Below are 16,474 nucleotides of genomic sequence, written 5' to 3' on the forward strand. Positions count from 1 at the left end.
ACATACATGACAAAGTACTTGTGAGTAGAATTTTAAAGAGCTTTCAAAATTCAAGAGTTAAAAAAAAGAAACTTAAAAAAACCTCTAATAAGAAAGGCAAAACATATGAACAGACATTTTATTGAAGGAAATATGCAACAGCAAATAAGCTCTTGAAAGATATTCAGCATTACTAGTTACAAGAAAATTAAAATTAAAACCTCAATGAGATGTCCTTACACTCCTATCAGATGACTTAAAAACAACATAGTGACAATACCATATCTTGGTGGAGATGGAGAGAAATTGCATCATTCATTCATTGCTGTGGGAATGTAAAGTGAAGCCACCAATCTGGAGAATTGTATGTCAAATTGTGTGTCATGTTTCTTAGAAATTAAGCATGTGCTTCCCATATGCCCATCAATTATAGTTCTGAGCATTACTCAAGAAATGAAAATTTGTGTTGACACAAAACCTTTACATGAATATTTATAGCAGACTAATTCATAATAGCCAAAAAGTGTAAGCAAGCCATATGCCCTACCCTTCGGTGAGTGAATAAATACACAAACTGTGATATATACATACCATAAAACAATGTTCAGCAATAAAAAGAACAAACTATTGATCTACGCAATAACGTAGAAAAATCTTAATGAAGTACCCTCAGTGAGAAAAAGCCTATCTCAAAAGTTTCCACACTTATTGTTCAATTTTATAACATTCTCAAAGTGACAAAATTACCGAGATGAAGAAGAGATGAGTGGTCACAAGGATGTCTTGAGGAAGAAAGCGAGGTGTCTGAAGGTACAATAGAGTGTCATGAGGAATCATTGTAATAAAATTATTGAAATTGTTTTTTAATAAAAGTGCATAGATCTAAATGCACATATGTGTGCACACTCATGTGTGCACACACACACGAGTGCATATAAAATGAGAACTCTGAATAAGGTCAATGGATTTTATCAATGTTGTTTTTCTGGCTGTGTTATTATTCTATAAGTATACCGGAAGTTACCACTGGGAAAAGTGAGTGTTTGGTATAGAGCATGTCTCTGTATTATTTCCTACAACTGCGTGTGTGTCTGTAATCTCAAAATAAAATGTTTACATAAAAATGGGCAAAAGACTTGGCAGATATTTAACCCAAGTTGATATATAAATGGAAAATAAACATGTGAAAAGATGTTACATACCATTGTCAGCAAAATGCAAAATGAAAACACAATACCACCATACATCTATTAAAATGGCTAAAATTAAAAATAAATGACAACACAAAGTGCTGACAATAATGCACAGCAACTGAAACTCTCATACGTTATTAGTAGAAATGTAAAATGTTGCAACCACTCTGAAAAATGGAAGTTTAAAAAATAATGTCAAACATAACCCAAAATATGGCCCAGTCAGTCCACTCCTAAATATTTACCAGGGAAAAATTGAAATTTTGTCTACACAAAAACCTTCACTTTGGGAGGATTTCTTCCAGTTTGAAACACTACAATAAGACAAAAAAGATGACCATAATGATCATAAAATATAATTGTTAATTTCTATAGGAGTATAGATTATCCTCAGGAAATAATATTAATTAAACATGATCCAATTTAGCCACAATTTTTAAAGTGCTTTATAAAATATCAAAAACTATGAACAAACCATATAAAATACCAATAAAACATATAAAATACCAATTTGTGCATGCCTCTGCTTATCATTAGAACTTTTCTACTATGTTATTTTTGCACGTATGTAACTCTTGTTCCTTTATTAATCTGAAAACTAATCAATTTCTTCTGATTATCAGATTTCTTCTTAAGAGAGAAACAGATTTTCATCTAATCAGTCTCACTGCAAGTTTTACTTGTCATAGTATGGGGAACTTAATTTAAGGAAATTATTATTGCCAGGTTTCTGAAAACATCAGTACTTTATTAAGATAAACATCTATTGCAAACTGTTCTTAAAAATTTATTTTTATGCTAAATTATTTGATCATACTTAGGTTATTTTTGCCTTGAATGACTATATGAGCTGATGAATCTCATTTAGATTATCAATAATTTAAAATTATTTTATTGAAAAATAGAGACAATAAATCATTCTACCGTAAAGACACATGCACATGAATGTTCATTGCAGCACTATTCACAATAGCAAAGATATAGAATCAACCTATATGCCCATCAATGACAGACTGTATGAAGAAAATGGTGGATATACACCATGGAACACTTTGTGGCCATAAGAAAGAACAAGATGGTGTGTTTTGCAGGAATATGGATGGAGATGGAGGTTATTATCCTTAGCAAACTAATGCAGCAACAGAAAACCAAATACTGCATTTCTTCACTAATAAGTTTACTTTTGTTGCAATGATTTGTGCTAAATGATGAGAACTCATAAACACGAAGAAGAAACATTGTCTCTACTTCAGAGTCGAGAGAAGAAGGAGGGAGAACAGAAAAGATAACTATGGAATACTCTGCTAAATACCTGGGTGAGGAAATATCTGTACAACAAACCTCCGTGACACAAGTTTACCTATGTAACAAAACTTCACATGTACCCCTGAACCTAAAATATAAGTTAAAAATTAAAAAGTAATAAAAATAATAAATAAAATGTAGATTAAAGTGGCAAAATGAAATTAAAATTGAAGATTTTGTATCATGAATATTTTATTTTAAGTTAACTCTTATTTTAAGTTCAGGGGTACATAGGTTTATTACATAGGTAAATTTGTACATAGAGTTTGTTACATAGGTAAATTTGTGTCATGGGGGTTTGTTGTGCAGATTATTTCAACACCCAGGTATTAAGACTACCATCCATTTGTTATTTTTTCTGATCCTCTCCCTCCTCTCACTTTCTACCCTCTTATAGGCCCTAGTGTGTGTTGTTCCCCTCTATGTGTCCATGTGTTCATATCATTTAACTCCCACTTATAAGTGACAACATGTTGTATTTGGTTTTCTGTTTCTGTGTTAGTTTGCTAAGGATAATGGCCTCCAACTGTATCCATGTCCCTGCAAAGGATATGATCTTTTTCTTTTTGATGTCTGCATAATAATCCGTGGTGTATATGTACAACATTTATCCAGTCTATCATTGATAGGCATTTAAGTTGATTCCATGTCTTTACTATTGTCAATAGTGCTACAATCAACATATGTGTGCATGTGTCTTTATAAAAGAATAATTTATATTCCTTTGGGTATGTACTCAGTAATGGGATTGCTGGGTCTAATGGTATTTCTGTCTTTAGGTGTTTGGAGAATCACCACACTTTCTTCTACAATGGTTGAACTAATTTACACTCCCACCAACAATGTATAAGTGTTCCTTTTTCTCCACAACCTTGTCAGTATCTGTTGTTTTTTTACTTTTTAATAATCACCATCCTGACTGCTGTGAGATGATATCTCATTGTGGTTTTGGTTTGCATTTCTTCAATAGTCAGTGATGTTGAGCTTTTCTTCATATGATTGTAGGCCACATGTATGTTTTTTTCTTTTGTAAAGTGTTCATGTCCTTTGCCCAATTTTACTGGAGTTATTTGGTTTTTTGTTATAAATCTCTTTAAGTTTCTTACAGATGCTGGATATTAGACCGACCTTTGTCAGATATATGGTTTGAAAATTTTTTCTCCCATTCTGTAGACTGTTTACTCTGTTGATAGTTTATTTTGCTGTGCAGAAGCTCTTTACTTAAATTATATTCCATGTATTAACTTTTACTTTTGTTGCAATTGTTTTTAGCATCTTCATCATGAAATCTTTGCCCTGCCTGTGTCCTGAATGGTATTGCCTAGGTTGTCTTCCAGGGTTTTTATAATTTTTGGTTTTACATTTAAGTCTTTAATCCATCCTGAGTTAATTTTTTTATCTGGTGTAAGGAAAAAGACCAGTTTTAATTCTCTGCATATAGCTAGCCAATTATCTCAGCATCATTTGTTGAATAAGGGATCCTTTCTCCATTACTTGCTTTTGTCGACTTTGTCAAAGATCAGATACTTGTATGTGTACTGTCTTATTTCTGGGCTTTCTATTCTGTTACATTGGTCTATGTGTCTGTTTCTGTATGAGTACCATGTTGTTTTGGTTGCTGTAGCCCTGTAGTATATTTTGAAGTAAGGTAGCATGATGCCTCTAGCTCTATTCTTTCACTTAGAATTGCCTTGACTATTCAGGCTCTTTTCCAGTTTCATATGAATTTTAAAATAGCGTTTTTTTTCCTGGTTTTGTGAAGAATGTAATTAGTAGTTTGATAGGAATAGCATTAAATTTATAAATTGCCTTGGGCATTATGGCCATTTTAACCATATTGATTCTTCCTATCCAAGATCATGGCACATTTTTCCATTTGTTTGTGTCATCTCTGATCTATTTGAGCAATGTTTTGCAGTTATTCTTGCAGAGATTTTTTTTTTACCTTCCTGGTTTGTTTTATTCCTAGGTGTTTTATTCTTTTTGCGGCAATTGTGAATGGAATTGCATTCTTGCTTTGGTACTCAACTTGACTCTTGTTGTTGTATAGGAATGCTATTGATTTTTGTACATAGATTTTGTATCTGGAGACTTTACTGAAGTTCTTCATCAACTTAAGGAACTTTTGGGCCAAGACTATGGGGTTTTCTAAATATAGGATCATGTCATCTGCAAACAGAAATATTATGACTTCCTCTCTTCCTATTTGGATGCCCTTTATTTCTTTCTTTATATATATAATTTCTATATGATTTTTATATATCTTTATATATGATTTTATACATATGCATATATATCATGAAATTGTGTATGATTTTAACAAGACTTATTTTATTTTATTTTTAATTGACATGTAATAATTTTAAATATTCTTAGGATACATAGTGATATTTTGATATGTGTATACAAGGTGTAATAGTCAAATAAGGATAAATAGCATACCCATCACCTCATTTATCATTTCTTTTTTTGTGTGAACATTCAAAATCCTCTCTTCAAGCTTTTTAAAAATATACAATAAATTATAGTTAACTATATTCATCCTACAATGGTCTTGCTTTAGGCATTTTAATAAAGTGTAATTTTGAACATGATTATCAAAATGTAATTCAGCAAGTATGAAATGTTAAGTTGGAGATTATAGGCAATATTTTATGTATTACAAAATAATTACATTAATTAAAAATTTTAAAAATGAATAAAGTCATAATTGTAATGAAATGGTTCTAAAGTAACTCTACTCATATTTAATGATTTTGATACCTTGACATTTCATGTCAAGCAGTCAGTTCCTATTGCTCTTGAAGGTTTAGTCTATCACTACCCTCACTTGTATAATACCTAATAAAATATTGGTAATGGCTTAATTTTTGTTCTATTTATATCATTTCATATCAAGGATATTCTAGTCTCTTTACATGAGAGTGTTTTCTTCTGAGAAAATATTTTTTAGAAATGTAGTCCATATAGATTTTCAGATTTATTGCCATATTCTTCATTGCATCTTCTTTTATATTTATGCAGAATAAGTTTTATTTTCTAGTTCTTGTTTCTAAAAACACTTATTTTTTCTTTTTCTCTTTTATTCTGCATCCATCTTGGCAGAAATTTGTCAATCTATCTTTTAAAATGGAAGATATTTGGATTAAGTTATATTCTCTATTATATATTAGTTTCCTGTTTTATACATTTATTTTCTAATATTTATTATTATTATATTTATTTTATTTATTTATTTATTTTTGAGATGGAGTCTCGCTCTGTCACCCAGGCTGGAGTGCAGTGGTGCGATCTCGGCTCACTGCAAGCTCTGCCTCCTGGGTTCCCACAATTCTCCTGCCTCAGCCTCCGGAGAAGCTGGGACTACAAGCGCCCACCACCACGCCTGGCTAATTTTTTGTATTTTTAGTAGAGACAGGGTTTCACTGTGTTAGCCAGGATGGTCTCAATCTCCTGATCTCGTGATCTGCATGCCTCGGCCTCCCAAAGTGCTGGGATTACAGACGTGAGCCACCATGCCCAGCCTTTCTTATTTCTTAATAAATAGTTTTGATCCTTTTGTGTTTTGGAACTCATTGATTTTCAGCCTGCCTTCTAAGGTAAACTTGCTTTGGACATATTTTTATAAGTAGTATTTCTGTTTTCAGCTGTAAATATTTTCTGATGTACAGTATAATTTCTTCTTTCATAGTAAGTTACTTGGAAGTACATTTATTAGTTTCATATATATGTACATTTTTAAAGTCATCTCTATTTTTTAGATTTATAACTTAATTGCATAATGATCCAAAAATGTGGGATGTATGATACTAGGCTTTTGATATTTATTGGAACTCAGTCTGTGGTTTTGTATGTGGTTGGTTTCATAAATGTACAGTATATGCTTTAAATATTATGTATTTTCAACTACTGCTGCAGTGTTCTGAATGTATCTGTTACAGTGAGATTGTTGTGTCATTAAAATCCTTTTTATACTTACTGATTTTCTATGTGTTTAAAACATCAATTATAGGAAGAAGTGTTAGAACCCCTTACTACATTGATGTCTTTATTTTTTCCTTTTAGCTCTAGTTGTGTCAGTTTCCACTCTGTATATTTTTAGATGCATAAAATGAGGGGCATACTGGTAAATGTTTGAAATTCAGCTCTCTTCAAGGAAAAAGATGCCCTGATTTATAGTGTTTATCCATTTTTGTGGCACAAATAATCTCCCCAAGATATAAGCTGAAGTCACTAATGCTGAGCTGAGAAAAAGATAACAATCAGCTCTCATAAGCCAACAACAGGAGACTCCAGTACACCAGCTATACAGATACGTGTGTGTGCATTATATATCCTCTATGTATTCTTGATTAATTGAAAATGTGTGTGTGTTGTGGAGCCCCTCTTTATATCTATCAGTGTATTTTTCCTTGAAGAGTTTGATTTGTTTTTCATTGTGCTATTAAGAGTTGTATTTAAGCTTTCTTTTTTACTTTTTCATGCTTTATTTTATATACCCTATATTTAGATATGTTTCTGGAAGCCTAGTGGGATGGTTCATGCCTTTTATCCCAGCACTCTGGAAGGCTGAGGTGCGCAGATCACTTGAGTCCAGGAGTTAGAGAACAGCCTGGGCAACATGGTGAAATTCTGTCTCTACAAAAAATATAAAAATTAGCCAGGTGTGGTGGCACATGCTGGTCATCCCAGCTATTTGGGAGGGTGAAGCAGGAGGATCTCTGGAACCTATGAGAGGAAGGTTGCAGTGAGCCGAGAGGACACCAGTGCCCTCCAGCCTGGGTGACAGAGAGAGACACCATCTCAAAAAAAAAAAAGTTTCTTATAGAAAGCTTATGGTGAGATTTTATTTTGTAATTAGCCTTGAAGTCTTCATACTTAGGTGAGTTAAATTACTGAAGTATTTTTATTTCAACCATTTAATTTTGTATTTTAATTTCCTGCCATTTATACCTCTTTTAACCTCCTTTTTCCCCACTTTTTCTCATTTTATTTTTTGTCTCTCTGCTTGTTTGGAAGTTATAATCTTTCTTTCTTCCCTTTTGATGGTTGTCCTTGACAGTTTAACATGCATATAGAATCAAAATAGTGAACTTCAGTGCAAAACTAATACAAGTTCCTAAGAACATTAGAACAACAATAATTACCCTCTTCATTAATAAATTTTAGGTTTTATTTGCTGAATTTTTAAATTTATCCTTCAAAAGCAAATTTATTAGTGTTTCAAGATGTAAATATTTGTTTACATATAACTATATATTTACCACTTTCTTAGGTTCATTATTGCTCCTTGAAACTCAGAATGTAATTACTGATACTCGATAGTTGTATATAACTTTTTCTCATACTACTTCAGCATGAGTGAACATTTTGACATCTTATCAGGTTTGTTCAATGCATTATTTCAGTTAATTTCTTTTCTCTGAAAGGTAAAAATATGACCTCTGTTTGACTGCTGACTTGCCCTCATTTATGGTGAAATATTTTCCCTCAACCATCATTGAATGTCTAAGAAAATATTGTAGAACAATATTCAAGTCATTGATTTCTGTAGCCAATGTTTTTGTTTTTCACTTTTATTAGTAGGTCACTAAGAGTACTATCAAATCAGGGTTTACTACATATACTCCTATGATATAAGTTTATTTAATATTAAAACAAATGGTCTGGGCATAGTGGCTCACACCAGTAATCCCAACATTTTGGGAGGCCCAGGTGGGCGGATCACCTGAGGTGGGGAGTTCAAGACCAGACTGGCTAACATGGTGAAACCCCGTTTCTACTAAAAATACAAAATTAGCCAGGGTGGTGGCGCATGCCTGTAATCCGAGCTACTTGGGAGGCTGAGGCAGGAGAATTGCTTGAACCTGGGAGGCGGAGGTTGCGGTGAGCCGAAATTGCGCCATTGCACTCCAGCCTGGGCAACAACAACGAAGCTCTGTCTCAAAAAAACAAAAAACAAAAAACAAAAAACAAAACAACAACAACAACAAAAATGGATATAAAGGTAAATTTAAATAATAATAAATTAGCATGTGCATGTTTGCCGATTCTCCTTTTCATATTAGCACACTATAAAAGCTATGTATTCATAATATGTTTTAAAACAATCCTAATATAAGTTTTTCATGTCCTTTAGGTCAGATTTCCAAATTATATTGACATTTCATGGTTATTGTGATAGATCTCTGTCACGATGTAAAATAAGCTGCATTTTGAAAAAGTATATATCATAATCTTTAATATTTTCTCATACAAAACAAACAAGCAAGAGTAAAATCTGACATTAAAACCAATTTATAGTAAATAGAATGTCTAATATGGTTTGTAGCGAGTGTTTTAAGAATGAGGTTTAGAGAAGATTTTTTTCTAACTTGCTGTGTAAAGAATTAACTTAGGAATCACTTCCTCAGGATCAGTGTCAATGGGTTAGTTTAATAAAGTTAATTCTTACACAATCTTTTAAAAAGACAATCTTCTAAACGTATATGTAGTTGGGGGAACGTGGCATCAATGATGTATACAATCTAAAATATTCTATTTTTAGATTGGTTGCTTTTTAAAGCCTATGGGAAAGATATCCTTTTGATCTTTAGCATCAGCAAATTCTTAAATACTGGTGGAGAAAAAAAAGATCAATATTGCCTTATAAGCTTCAATTTGGAAGTTTTACAACATTGCCTGATAGTTTTAATCAGATACTCTTATCTGTCCTTGTTATATGTCAAACAATTCACTACTGTAAATATAAGGAACTGATAATTAATAGCACTAATTTGAAGTAGTCATTATGGCTTTAAGCTCTACATCCTTAAAGTGTGTGAGCCTGCATAATCTTTAACCAGAGGCAATTTTAAATGAAGATATTAAACCTAGGAGGTGAATTAGAACCAATATAAATGTTAATCTGTTTTGAATACCAATTCCATGCTTATAAATTCTTTTGGCACTTTGTGAAGATAAAGGAGCTACAATGGCCTGCATTTTAATCAAACATATATTATAGTAACAGATGAGTTGTATGCTTGGAATTGAATGAGTTATATTCTGCACAGTGAAAAATGTGAGCATACAGCAACTAAATATTTGGGTGTGATTATAAAACAATGCACTGCTTTATACAGCATAAGATAGCTAACAGGTTTTTGGGTTGTTAACTAGATGTACCCGTTTTTTCTGATTAGCCTGGGGGAAAATAAGAGTAATGTTCCGTTTTTCTTTTTTTCTTTTTTTTCTAGAGAGTTGCTGTAGAAAAGTGCATTATGATGAGAAAGAAATTATAAATGGAGAGTTTATAGTCCATAGTATTACAGTGAAATTTTCTTGTTTTGTTTCTTATAGAAAGAATGTGAAAGTTAAACTTGTGGCTCAGTCCCTCTATATATTGTTTCTTAATTCTTACCTTCCTTCATGAAAGAATCTCTTCATTCTTTTCCACCTATCTAAGATATACTCTTATTCAAGTGTCAATGGTAAATATTAATACTACTATATTAATATGAAATAATGTTACTAATACTAATCTTGAATATTTCTTGAAATAATCCCATACATATCAATCTATGGACCAGTATAATATTTGCCTAGATATAATTTTGATTTCTTTCCTCTAGGTGAGGCACAATTATATTCATTATGCTTTTCTCCTAACAATTGTGTAAGCTTCCAGAAGGCAAAACACAAGAGTCACCTTTAAGTTTTTATCTTACCTAATCTCACACCACTTGACATAGTTGATCTGTCACCGCTTCTTGACATTTTTCTTCCCTTGCCTTCCAGAACATCATCCTCTTTTTTACTTCCCTCTTACTTCATTAGTTGTTCCGCCCGACCCACAGGCAGCCAGACTTTAAGGTTATCTCCCTTGTTCCCTGAACATTGCTGTTATCCTGTTCTTAAGGTGCCCAGATCTGATATTGTTCAAACACACATGCTCTACAAACAATTTGTGCAGTTAACGCAATTATCACAGGGTCGTGAGGCGACATACATCCTCAGCTTAGGAAGATGATGGGATTAAGAGATTAAAGTAAAGACAGGCATAGGAAATCACAAGAGTATTGATTGGGGAAGTGATAAATGCCCATGAAATCTTCACAATTTATTTTCAGAGACTGCAGTAAAGACAGGCATAAGAAATCATAAAAGTATTCATTTGGGGAACTAATAAATGTCCACGAAATCTTCACAATTTTTGTTCTTCTGCCATGGCTTCAGCCAGTCACTCTGTTCGGGGTCCCTGACTTCACGCAACAGATATGCGGAAATAGAAACGCTTTTACCCTGTTGGTGGGAGTGTAAATTAGTTCAACCATTGTGGAAGACAGTGCGTGATTCCTCAAGGATCCAGAACTAGAAATACCATTTGACCCAGCAATCCCATTACTGGGTATATACCCAAAGGATTATAAATCATTTTACTATAAAGACACATGCACACGCACATGTATGTTTTTTGCTGTATTATTCACAATAGCAAAGACTTGGAACCAACCAAAATGCCCATCATTGTTAGAGTGGATAAAGAAAATGTGGCACATATATACCATAGAATACTATGCAGCCATAAAAAAGAATGAGTTCATGTCCTTTGCAGGAACATGGATGAAGCTGGAAACCATCACTCTCAGCAAACTAACACAGGAACAGAAAACCAAACACCACATGTTAGGGGAGCAGGGGAGCATAAATGTAGAAAACATCATAAGCAATGCCTTCTGGCATTTTAGTAATGTGATATCTATGACTAGAGAAACCCACACTGCTTTGAAGAGTTTGTCAATTCTACCTTCTTCCTGAATCCATTTCTTTTTTAAAATTTTAAGCAACAAAAAGTCAATTTTTCTCCTCAATTCCTCTCTCCTACAATACCTGATATGTATAAGTGTAAATAAAATAGAATTGTGGTCACAAAGCAAACCAGAAAATTTAAAGAAGACATGAAGTAGGGATTATGTAATTCCCCTCAACTCCAAAATTGTGTTTGCAGGCTTTACACACCATTCTCAGTTTTTTTTTTAATATTTTTCATTTTATAATTTTATTTTTAAAATTAATACATATATTTATATATTTGATTTTTGTGGGTACATAGTAGGTATATATATTCATAAGGTACATGAAATGATTTGATACAGTCATGCAATGAAAAATAATCACATTATGAAAAAGGGTTATTTATCTGCTAAGCATTTATCCTTTTTATTAGAAACAATCTAATTATATATACTTTTTTAGTTATTTTAAAATATACAATTCAATTATTATCAACTGTAGCCACTCTGCTGTATATAAAATACTAGGTCTTATTCATTCTTTATAACTACATATTTTTAACATATTAACCATCCCCAATTATAAAAGTTCTTTATATATTCTATATTAAGTTATTCATTATATAAGTTTGCAAAAGATTTTATTAGTCCTTATTTTTCCTATCTTCTTTCCTTGGGGTCTTTTTTTTTTTTTTTTTGAGATGGAGTCTTGCTCTGTTGCCCAGGCTGGAGTGCAATAGCACGATCTTGGCTCACTGAAACCTCCACCTCCTGGGTTCAAGGGATTCTCCTGCCTCAGCTTCCCCAGGAGCTGGAATTACAGGTGCCAACCACCACGCCCAGCTAATTTTTATATTTTTAATAAAGACAGGATTTCACCATGTTGGCCAGGCTGGTTTTGAACTTCTGACCTCAAGTGATCCTCCCGCCTCGGCCTTCCAAAGCATTGGGATTACAGGCGTGAGCCACTGCATCTGGCCTTGGGTCTTTTAACATATGATGCTGTACCATTCAATGATTTAAACTAATAAAAAGTAAATAAATACAAGTGAAAAAATAACCAATGGACATGATTCTAAAGGTACCAAAATTATCAATTTCACAAAGCAATGACCAAACTTAACAATTAAGACATATGAATCAGTTTCAGCAAGAGGAAGCTGGAATACATTTATATTTATTGTTGAAATAATCTTAGTACCACAATTTTGTGACCTTTAATGAATTAATTTACTTGGACATTGATCATAAATGGTTGCTAAGTTCACAAAAAAGCAACTAGACTTCACGCGTTTAATAATGAAAGAATGCAATACCACCTATGAAGTAATTGAGAGTCAAAAACTATCTCTGAGTCTGATTATTTATGTAGGACATAAATTTGATGGAAACATTTACAGGATAAGATATTATATAATAGCACTAGAATATTGAGACCACAAAAATTCAGATTGTGGGATACTCTACAGAAAAAAGAATAAAAAGAAAAAGAAAAAAGAGTGAAGGCAGGAAGAAGTAGCAAGAGTTATCCATAAATTAAGTGACTTATAATATAGCTCAACTAATCGCATTATATGGAACTAACATTGCTACCCCTGTTTTTTTGCAAGGAATTTTCTTTTTTAGTTTTAACTTTTACATTTAAGTTAGATTTTTGATTCATTTTGAGGGTTTTTTTTGTTTTTATTTATTTATTTATTTATTTTGTATATGGTGTGAAGTAAGGGGCCAACTCCATTCTTTCACATGCAGCTATACAGTTGTCTCAGCACTACTGGTTCTGTTTCTCTGGAGAACCTTGACTTTTTGGGTATAGCTTCTAAGACTCAAAAAGCTTAATAAGATGCTAGTATTTGTTTTGGTAGAAGGGTAGAGGAAGTGAAGAGAAAGACTTTTTAAGGCATATGATGAGGATTGAGTATTGTGAATTCACTCACATTGTCCCAAGAAAATATATTAGGCAAGTAGGTCCTCGATAAGGTTTATCAGATTATTCTTTTGGCAGAGGTAAAATAATATCGCAGTCAGTGCTATTAAGACTGTGTCTTCTTAATTGGCAGGATATTCTCTATATATTGAAAATGTTGGACATTAGAAGTGAGAGACACTTATGTTAAATACTGACAAACTCAACTGGCAGAAATAGAAGGGAAGTTTGTCTTTCTAGCACTCCTGTATTTGTAGCTGTTACCCCCAAAAGTTAATCCTCTATGGCACTTATGAATAGAGAAGTGCAATAATAAAACATATTCATTTCTACTATATATTCAGATTTAGAAGAAACTGAAGAAAACACATTGAATTAGTCAGAAGGCTTCAGCCACAAGTTTATGTTAGTTTTCCTCCCCTACTATAAATACTGCACAAAGATCACTTGTTGAATTAGGATGTTTCTATTCTCCATGGATACAGATAGGATGGTGACTGAGGCACCTGAATCTAACATAATCACAAAAGTTTTAGTCTACACATTCTCTGAAGTTTCCAGAATACTCGTTTCTTTTTGTTGTTGTTGTTTTTTTTTTGGTGTTGTTGTTGTTGTTGTTTTTCTTAAACTGAGGTTGTGGTAGAGGAAGAATGAGAGATTAGAGGGCGTGAACAAGGAGAACAACTTTGCACCAGTAATTAACACAAATTTACTTTCTTTTTCTAGGAGCCTGTTCACCTCTTAACAATGCAAGCAAATGAACTTCTGTTTTATTGGTCAATCTGAAGCTCTATATCAGCATTAGAGACACATGGAAGCCTTCTCTTCCTGCCTGGAGAATAGTGAAAAAGAAAATTTAGGCAGCCTGTCTTTATCCTACCCATCCAAACTCAGCCTCATTAAAAGGTAGAACACCAAGATACCTTTACCTTTAACTTACTCACCTGTTGTCAAGAACATTTGCTACTTGACCCCAGGAAGATTTCTCATGTCTGTGAATCTAGCACATGTAGAGCTGTTGTTCTTTTCTCTTGCAGAAAGTCATGTCACCATTTAGACACCATCTTCATTACCAAAACTATCAACAACTGTGAAGAATTTTAGATTTTACTCTACCTAAAAGCCACATATTAATTTGTTTCATAGATGCTGAGAGAGAAAATAGATGCTGAGAGAAGACAAGAATCCCAGGTCAGAGACAAAAGAATAGATTACTAACGGCAGAGCAGGCAGCATGACCTTCATGTTTGCAAGAGTCCTCCCTTGTTCTCCCTACCATACAGCCATACAGAGGAAATGTGGCAGACCCAGTTGGATGCTGTGCAAGTAGTGAATTTATGTTCACAGCTGAAGAACTCAGAGTATAGGAAACCCTAACCCTGTAAGGTGAAGGCTAGAAAAGATGCCCAGTCTTCACCCTGGAGTGATACATTTTTTTTTTTTTTTAAATTCTGCTAGTCAGAAAATAAATCTTCCATCTACCATGAAGGTAATGACTATCTTTTTGCACAGGCTGTTTGCAAGTAGGCATCCTTGGTAAGACAGAGAATAATAAAAAGCGTTAATTCATTTGCTCAGAAGAAAAGAATAAAGGCAATTAATCCATGAATAACTGTCTCTCAACATTATACAGTTCTAATCATTCCTGTTTTTAACAGAGAACAGTCTCTCCAATTTAAATCCTTATACATGAATAGAGATTTGTTTTATGGAACAAACTAAGTTCTATCTTAATTAACATATAATGTACACTTCAAAAATGTGTATTATGCAATTTTAGAATGCCATGTTCTATAGATACCAATTGGGTTAAAATTGTTCATACTATTTTGTTAATGTCTATGATATTTTTCAGAATGTCCCATTAATTGTGGAGAAAGTCTTGTTAAATTCTATAATTATAATTTTTTTAATTCCAAGTTTTTTTTATATTCGGAGGGTATATGCGCAGGTTTGTTACATAGGTATACCACATGATGCTGATGTTCAATGTATGATTGTTCCCATCACCCAGAAAGAGAGCACAGTGTCCAATAGTTAGTATTTCAAACCTTGCTCCACTCTTGCCCTCTCCTGTCTGTAGTCCTTAGTGTCTATTTTTGCCATCTTTATATCCATGAATACCCAATGTTTAGTTCCCACTTATAAGTTAGAACATATGGTATTAGGTTTTGTTCCTGTGTTAATTCATTTCAGATAATGGCCTCCAGATGCATCCATGTTGTTGCAAAGGATATAATTTTCTTCTCTTTAATGGGTGCTTAGTATTCCATGGTGTATATGTATCACAATATCTTTATCCAAACCACCATTGATGTGCATCTAGGTGGATTCCATGTCTTTGCTATTGTGAATAGTGCCACGTCAAAATGCAAGTGTATGTGTCTTTTTGGTAGAACAATTTGTTTTCTTTTGGATATATACCCAGTAATAAGATTGCTGGGCTGAATGGTAATTCTATTTTAAGCTCTTTGAGAAATCTCCATACTGCTTTTCACAGTGGCTAAACTAATTGGCATTCCCACCAACAGTGTATAAGTGTGTCCTTATCTCTGCAGCCTCAACAGCATCTTTTGCTTTTTGACTTTTCAACAATAGTCGTTCTGACTAGTATTGGATGGCATCCCATTTGGTTTTGATTTGCATTTCTCTGATGATTAGTGATGCTGAACATTTTTTCTTATGTTTGTTGGCCACTTGTGTATCTTCTTTTGAAAGTGTCTGTTCATGTCGTCTTTTGCCCACTTTCTAATGGGGTTATTTGTATTTTGTTTATTGAATTCTTTAAGTTTCTTATAGGTACTGGATATTATATGTTTGTTAGAGGCATAGGGTATTAGCCAGGATATGCCAGAGGAAAATAACCAATAGGAGCTTATTAGGGAGATTTGGCTCACATGATTACCAGGCGAAATCACACAACAGGCAGTCTGCAAGCTGAGGAAAGAGAAAAGCTGTTAGTAGCTCAGTCCAAGTCTAAAAGCCTCAAAGCCAGGAAAGTTGACAGTGCAGTTTGCAGTTTGTGGCCAAAGCCCAAGAGCCTCCAGGAAATCACTGGTACAAGTCCCAGAGTCCAAAGGCCAAAGAACCTGAAGTTTGATGCCCAAAGTCAGGAGTAGTAGAAGCAAGAATCTGGCACAGGAAGAAAGACAGAGCCAGAAGATGCAGCAAGCCAGCTTATACCCTCTTCTGCCTGCTTTGTTCTAGCCACAGTGGCAGCCAACTGGATGGTGCCCACCCACATTCAGGGTAGGTCATCCTCTCCCAGTCCTCTGACACAAATGTCAGTCTCCTCT

The sequence above is a fragment of the Pongo abelii genome, chromosome X (assembly GCF_028885655.2).
Source record: "Pongo abelii isolate AG06213 chromosome X, NHGRI_mPonAbe1-v2.0_pri, whole genome shotgun sequence".
Classification (NCBI taxonomy): domain Eukaryota; kingdom Metazoa; phylum Chordata; class Mammalia; order Primates; family Hominidae; genus Pongo; species Pongo abelii.